This window comes from Neophocaena asiaeorientalis, unplaced genomic scaffold (genome assembly GCF_003031525.2).
Source record: "Neophocaena asiaeorientalis asiaeorientalis breed wild unplaced genomic scaffold, Neophocaena_asiaeorientalis_V1.1 scaffold271, whole genome shotgun sequence".
Taxonomy (NCBI): domain Eukaryota; kingdom Metazoa; phylum Chordata; class Mammalia; order Artiodactyla; family Phocoenidae; genus Neophocaena; species Neophocaena asiaeorientalis.
Window position 1 is genome coordinate 272263 of NW_020175318.1, and position 8640 is coordinate 280902.

An 8640-nucleotide genomic window follows, 5' to 3' on the forward strand; every position below is an offset into this window, starting at 1 on the left:
GACTCAAAAAGAATATCCTTGTACTCTTTTTTGGTTCGTTATATCCTTCTGTGTATTTACTGAATATGAGAAATTCAACCATAGTACAGCACGGAGTACATTTTTCCTATAGTTTCTAAGAAAGGAATATGAGACAAACAAAAGAACCACAGTGCATCATCTGTACATACCTTTCTGCATTACAAAGTGGAGTTCAACATCTTTCTATTTCACTATGTGTTTATGTATCAAGCAGCAAGCCCTTGACCCTGTAACATGTTATATTTCAATGCATTTAATCAATTCTATGTTTAAACCCTGAAATGCTGTGCATTTTGATTCTACTCAGTATGTGGCAGTTTAAATACAATGGTTCTATGGGGAAAAATTCATAATAGTTGTAATGAAGTGAAATCTGAGTTGCATTTCTGAATATTTTAAGAATGATCAGAGTTACGTTGCTATGTAGATAAAAACTCTCTAAAACAGACTTATTTCTCATCTTCCTTAGTTACCTCCTCAAATGTTAGTATCAGGGAGCCTCTCTCAACTGTTCTATTTAAAACGGCACCCCACCCCACCCCTGTGCCCTCCAACACACACACATTCTCTCTCTCTCTCCCTCCTTCCCTCTCTCCATGTTTTCTTTACTGTCATGCTTTCCTGCTGCCTTTTCATCCCTGTATCACAACACTAGATGACACACCATTTATTTTACTTTGACACATCCTTTACTTGTTTTTTGACTTCATGCCTGTCTCTTTCCACCAGAAGGTAAGTCTCATGAGGGCAGAAGCAAGTTTCCTCATGCCCCATTACCAGTGCCCAGAACAGCATCTAGCAAGTAGGTGGTACTCAGTAAATAAGTGCTGGGATAATGAGTATCTTATGCTGAAGAAATCATTTCACTTTGGAGATTCTCTCATAAAAGGACCTTTTTTCCACAAAAATATTTTTATTGTTTTAATTTTTTATTGGAGTATAATTGATTCACAATATTATATTAGTTTCAGGGGTACATCATAGTGATTCAGTATTTTTATAGATTATACACCATTTAACGTTTCTACAAAATAATGACTATGTTTATGCTGTGCAATGCAGCATATGTATCCACATAGCTTATTTATTTTATACATAGTAGTTTGTACCTCTTGATCCCCTACCCCTATCTTTCCCCTCCCCCTTCACTCTCCCCACTGGTAACCACTAGTTTGTTCTCTATATCAGTGAGTCTGCTTCTGTTTTGTTATATACAGTTGTTTGTTTTATTTTTGAGATTCCACATATAAGCGACAACATAGAGTATTTTTCTTTCTCTGTCTGATTTATTAACCACAATGAGATATCACCTCACACCTGTCAGAATGGCTATCATCAAAAAGAACACAAATAACAAGTGTTGGCCAAGCTGTGGAGAAATGGGAACCCTCCTACACTGTTGATGGGAATGTAAATTGGTGCAGCCTCTGTGGAAAACAGTATGGAGGTTTCTCAGAAAAGGACCTTTATATTCTGTGACCTGCGACCTGCTTTGTTCTCTTGACACTTTTTTTTTAAACATATGATATCCTAGTATCAATGGTATTATTCAGAAATCTTCTCAAGTGTGCCCTTTGGAATCTACAATTTCCAATGCAGGATCTCATAGGTGGGGATACACAGTTGATAAAACCTAAAAGAAAATTAATAATTCCACATTTTATCTCACTGCTTTAAAAAAATTATTTATCCTCTGAGATACAAAGCATGATGATAGAAGTTAAAAGAATAGAATGTTCTTGTAGCTTACAAAGTGATCTCCCAGCCCCATGCAAATGCTATATGTAACTGACAGCCCGTGTGCCACTACAGGAAGGTAATAAAGGAAAGTCTGTTTCTAAGACAACAGCATTTTATTTTATGTCTTATGCTGTAATAATATTTCCTATGACTTTGAGGATCGTCTGGAATTTTGCCAGGAATAAAACAGTGTAAATTAACCAACAGTTAAATACCCCTTCAAAGGATCAAAATAAACAAAGACAGATAATTTTATTTTATTGTTTGAAAACAAGTATTACAGTAACTTTATAGCAATTTATACTGAGCTACTATGACAAAGAGGTAGAATTCAAATATTTAAAAATACACTACATTTCAATGAAAGTGGCTATTGATGGAGAAACACACCTACTAATTCTGAAGGATTAGTTTCCTGACAATATCAGAAAATTACAGACTATCATACATGAGTTTCAGACCTTATTTTCCTATCTTTCTCAGTACCTGATGCACTTACTCATCCTGACCATGCCCCCATTTTCTCTATTAAATGGAAAGAATAACACTGATACATTTAAATGAAATAAAACAAATATATAGATTGAAAACAGCTATGAGTCTTCTGTGTAAAAATTATTTTAGGAAAACATACAATACATTAACACCATGAATAATTCAGCCCTGATTCCGAAAATACTGAAATAGTAGTTTACAAACAGGTAGGCATTTCATACCACCTTTTGTTCATGTTCCTTCAGCCAGTTTTCAACACATGTGATTGCTCATTATTTGGGGAATACGATTTCATTAAACACTATATCAAATGCCTCACTAAAATCAATACTCATGACACCTGTTATGTGGCCTTTATTCATTTAGGCTGTGGTTCTATCAAGACGTAAAAACAAATAGGTGCTCTATATAGGATACCTATGAGTTGTGCTTGTCTGTCTTTTGAGAGTTTACGCATATGTTTTTTATTAAAAATTTGTTATTTTACTTTACTAAGGAGAGTTTTAAACATATTTGAGTAAAATATTCAAACTGGATCTGCTTGCCTACTTTCAAAATCACAGGTGAATGACACATTTTATCTATAATGTTTTATATTTTTCAGGTTCTGTGACTCCTGAAAAGTCAATCATTCTTTATTTGATAATGTGTTCATTCACTTAAACAAGTTCTATCCATTATGTTGTCAGTTTTCCATGATTAAAATACATTTTCTAATTGAATTACTTTGGTTCTGTATACCCAATCACCTAGTTATCAGAAAAATTTTTATAGTTAAATGTGAAATGTTTTGGCTAAATTGAAAAAGCTGCCTGCAAAAGACACAAATACATGCCACTTTCAATATTCTGAATAATTTATAACGTTGGCATCAATGAACTTACATAAATCTAAATATCAAGGCAGACTCACTAAATGGATAGTCCTAAAACCAAACTCTTTGTGTTGAGCCATTGGCAACAAGGGATCATGGAGTAAATGGGGGCTCTGGTTACTCTGGCCGTGCTAACCCTGGCTCCCCTAGCTGAAAGGATCAGGAAGGGTAATTCAACGGTAAATATTGAAATGATAAACAACCACAGGTCGCAGCTTGATTAATTTTGGGTCTAAAATTGTTTGTAATTTCTACATATCCCTAGTTTGCTTTTTAAAGGACAACCTCTGAGCTCATCAGATCTGCTGCCATCTCTTAATGTCAAGAGTGTCACGAGAATGAAATTAAGGAAAGGCAAATTACTCATTGATCCATAGATACTTAGACTTTTAGAATGTTTGAGCAGCGAGAATGCCTATAGAACATTTGCTTTAACCACCTTATTTTATAGATGGGGAGAAGGGTTCCACTGACACTAGGCAACTTCCTCAGAGTAGCACAGCCAGTTAGAAGCAGGATGAGTACACAATTTGTACTGATTTCCAGTCTGAGATTCTATGCATAATACCACGCTATTTCCTCATTCTTCAATAAGAGGAGAATAATTTTGTTGTAGAGTTTACAGGATTCAAAATTTCTATGAAAAAATTGTTATAATATCTAGCGTTCCTTAGAGAAATTCTAGAATTCCCAGGAGTACTGAGGTATGTAGACATGAACTATATTGATGACTTGTTTAAAATTCATTGCTATATTCTATATTTAAAATAAATATTTTGCTCATTATATTCAATTTTAATAAAGAGAAAGACCTGGAATAAATCAAGAGAAGCAACTATCTCTCCTTATAACATCTCATTGTGTCACATGTTTTCCACTCCCATCCACATGGTGATTATTGAAAACTGAATCTCCAACCCAAATCTCCCTTCTGTACCCCAGCCCTCACTATTTAATGATCAACACTACTTAATGACCGTGAGCACATCAAACTCGAAATGTCAAAAACTTTTTCCAGGTTTTTCTTCCTTATTCTCTGTTATCAGAGAATATAACCAGCATCCATCCATCTAGCAGCCCCAAACTCCACCCATTCAGCAACTCTTCCATCTGTTTCACTTCCCACATGGAATTATTCATCAGAGCTTGTCTGTTACATACCTCTTAAATACCTCACACCCCCTCAAAAGCTCTACCTGGACTCCCATCCTTTCTTCATCTTCTTGTCCCCAGATCAATCAAACCTTGGACTCTCGCATTGTTCTCCTGGAATAATAGAGCAGCAGCTGGACTGCCACATTGTTGTTTTCTCTTCGGAACCTAAATTTAGAACCTGCATTCCTTCTCATAGTCCTACTGGCATATGAGAACTGTCATGACCTAACCCTAGGTTACCTCTATAGCCTCATTCTTTCTACTTATGCTTCACTACTTAATGTCCCTCTGAATTTAACTTTGCACTTCTCAGAAAGTTATGTGTTTTCTTTCACATTCCTGCCTTTACAGAGTGTATTCCCTTTGCGGAGAATAATTAACCTCTAAGACTCACCAACTGACCCTAATTTTTTTGACTAAGCAAAGATGATCTTCCTTGAAAACCAACTAAGCCATTGCCTCTTTCAGGAAGCCTTCTCTGACTGCCACAGATGTATTAGTTACTGCTCATAGCCATTACCATACAAAATTAAATACATCTCAGTTAGTAAGTAGCATACAGCATTGTGATTTTTCCATTTTGAAGTCTTAAAATTTCTTTTAAATGTTCTGGTGTCCTACAGTCTCCAGTTCAGCAAAACAAGGGAGCTAGATTGAATGAAACCTTAAAATACCTTCCAAATGTAAATATGTTATATTTCTTATAGCATACTAAGTACTGATTTTAATGAAGAGGATTTCATAAGCACTTCTTATGTATAAATTATTTAACATTCATTTTCTCATTGAATTTGTTATTGGTGGGATACCTTATGTTACAGTAACAGAAACTTAGTTTAAACTACTTTAAATAAAAATAGTAATTTTATTACCTCACAAAACAAAACAAAACACAAATCCTAAAACAAGAATTAGCTCCTGGTACAATTGAATCCAGGGCTCAAACAGTATCTTCAGCACTTGGTCTCTTCTTCGTTTCTGTCTCTTTATTCCTCAGAGTTAGTCTGTTTCTCATATAAGCCCTCTTAGAAGCAGTGGTTCTGAAAAAGCTCAAGTTTTTAACTATCATTCATCTAATAACTCCAGAAGAAATATAGTTTTTCTTTCCCAATAATTACTGCAAAATCCTATGTTTGGATCTTACTGGACCTACTTGAGCTGTGTGAATAATTTTTTGTGTGTGTGTGATCAGAGACATTCAAAAGCAAGACTAACTAGTCCTAAGTACCCAACCCTAAACTAAGAGTAATGGAGTCAGGCCCACCCTACCTCATCTTGAGTAGGTTTGTTGAGACCTGAGATCAGGGTAGGGTTTGTTGCCAAAAGTTAATCTCTTATTAGAAGAAAAGAGATTTAGGCTGACCAGGCAAATATAGCACATAACCTGCAATAAATTCCAACAATTTGTGAGGTTGGTGTTATTATTGCCATATATTTTCTCACTAGACTAGGGGTCAAGAAACTTCTTCTATAAAGGACGAGAAAATCAATATTTTATGCTTTTGTGAGTTGTATATGGTCTCTGTCACATATGCTACTTATCTTTTTTTACAACCCCTCAAAAATGTGAAAAACTTCCTTAGCTTGAAGGCTGTACAGAAACCAGCTGTGGGCTGGATTTGACTCATGGGTCATAGTTTACTGGTCCCTGCACTAGACAGTAAGTTGAATGCAGAATCTGTGTCTTTGGGGTATTAGTATCCCTAGTGCACATAGTGAGTGCTCAATATTTGTTTGCTGAATAGATGCAGAATTGGATCAATTAAATTGAGGATTAGGATGAGGAAATGAATTTCAAACTCATTTCATACATAACATTCGAATAACCAGAGATGGAAACTCTTTCTCAAACACTTGATAAATTTCATCTGACCTCAGCCTTTTGGGGAAAACAAATTTGGGGGAGAAGGGGAGGAGAAGAGAGGAAGACAGATAAGAGCTGTGGTTCTAAATAATAATTCTTCATGCAGTTGTTAAAGCTCACATAGAGAATGCAGTGGACCTTTCTGTTGGGACTGCAGAGGGAAAAAGACAAAGGATCTGGGAAAACACACTCTCTTGAGGCATCACCCAAACTGCTTAACCATCACTGCCTAAAGGACAAGTTTATTGAGAGAAACTATTGAGAGACAGGTGGGAATGCCTCTAGTTGTATTTTTAAACTATCCTATCTAACTTATGCCTCCAAGCTCCTAAACGCTAAAGCCCTTGGTTTCCTATGACCACAGTTGCTAAGATGTAGAGCTGCAGTAACAATCAAGGAAAGTGAAGCTTCGGTGAGCTGGAATGAAATAGTACAGGAAGAGAAATCACTACTTTATATTAGGGAGTGTTCCTTTAATGTATGCTATATAGTATTTTCTTATTTATCTTTCTTCAATAAACGTGTCACAATTCCATACATGTCTTTCTACCACTTCAGTCATCCTGTGTCATTTTTTTCTAGTACTATGATTCTGACAGTCTTTCAACTTCACCTAAATGCCAACTCCTTTGATCCCAACATCTTTTTCACATGTCATACCCGATGAAGCCCTCTTTTCCTTTTCAGGAAGTTTAAAATACACAATCAAGGGAGTTATTACATCCAATCTAAGTTCCTTGCTCCTCATTATGGATGAATGGTGGTCCCCAAAGTGATATGCCCATGTCCTCATTCCAAGAACCGTGAATGTTTTCTTACTTAGAAAAAAGGGTCTTTGCAAATGTAATTATGTCAAAGATCTTGAGATGAGGAGATCGTCCTGGATTATCCAGGTGGACCTTAAATCCAATGACAAGTGTTCTTAGAAATGACACACAGAAGACACACGGAGAAGGTGATACGAAGACAGACACCTCTGCAGACCAAACTCAGGTACCAGCATCAGCTTTCAACTCTCATTGGTTGTCTGGGCCCAGTAATGATGAGGCAAAGTATGAACAAAGAATCAGGCACATGTGTAGTGGCCTCCCAGGAAAGCCATTGAAATAGTTTTATTATCTTTCATCTTTGATAAGACTGACTTCTTAAATTTCACATCGACTAAGCCAGATATTTTATTTGTTTGTTTGTTTTTTGCGGTACACGGGCCTCTCACTGTTGTGGCCTCTCCCGTTGCGGAGAACAGGCTCTGGACGCGCAGGCTCAGCGGCCATGGCTCATGGTAGCCGCTCCACGGCGTGTGCGATCTTCCCGGACCGGGGCACGAACGCGTGTCCCCTGCATCGGCAGGAGGACCCTCAACAACTGTGCCACCAGGGAAGCCCTAAGCTGGATAATTTTAAGTAGTGGAGTCATGAATTACTCCCACATACTCCAATGTGTAAGAAAAAGGTAATGGTGTTTTAAATTTATTTACTACATTTGTGGTGTGAATTTTCCTCACAGAAGCACATTCAACTGGATAGTACAGAAAAAAATGAAGTCTTCCAATCTAACAAAGCAAACACTTCAGCCAGTTCCTCCTTGGGGGATGAGTGCTGTCTTAGAGATTACCTCTTCTTCCCCATCTCTTTGCTAAGAGGATATCTGAGTATATACTGGGAGAAGCTTATGTGGGGAGCAGTTGGTTCCTTCCTGATACTCTTCACTAGCACTTTGGTCACTTGCAGTGATGCCATTTACCAGTGTAGTTAACTGGACACCCCGAAGGCATTCATTCTGCCTGGTGAAATAGTGATGTGTCTTTTGTCTCAAGCAGTGCTCAAAGGGAAGCTATTTCATCTCTGTGCTGACAGGAGATAGCTCGTCCTTAGCTCCCCCCGGTGCCATGGACACCTGACCTCTAGCAATAACACCCATGTGATCCCTCACCCAGTTGGGCCATAGGGCAGCTCTTGACTTCAGGTCCTTTCCATTCAGCGCCACTAACTCCTCAGCCCTCCATCATGCTTATCAGCCAGCACACTAAGCTTCCTTCTGTTCCTTTCAGCTGGATGTGTTTATCAACCCAGGAGCTGAGGTGGACTTTCTGGGGCAAAGCCTACTCTCTTGTTCCCACTGCCTTCCCAGAATGAACTGCCTCTTCTACCCCAAGGCAGCCACCTCACAGACTGTGCAGGGACTTCTTCTCTTAGGGTCCCCAAAGGAAATGAGATCAAAGCCCCTCTGGTCTACGTTGTTCCCTCTACCTCGCCAAATATCATAAAAGTCCCTTAACTCCAACAAGGCAGAAGCCTTCACAGAGGTTAAACAAGCCCCCCCCCTTCCTCACTCCCCCTCATCCTCTCTCCACACCAAATTGAACTGGGACAAGCAGGTCTGGAAGGTTATTTTCTCCTCCATTAATAAAGGGTGAAAATTCTACGATTAAGAAACCAGGCTCTTGATAATGTTATAGAAGGAAATGAAGAAATTTAGAAAATACAGTTCC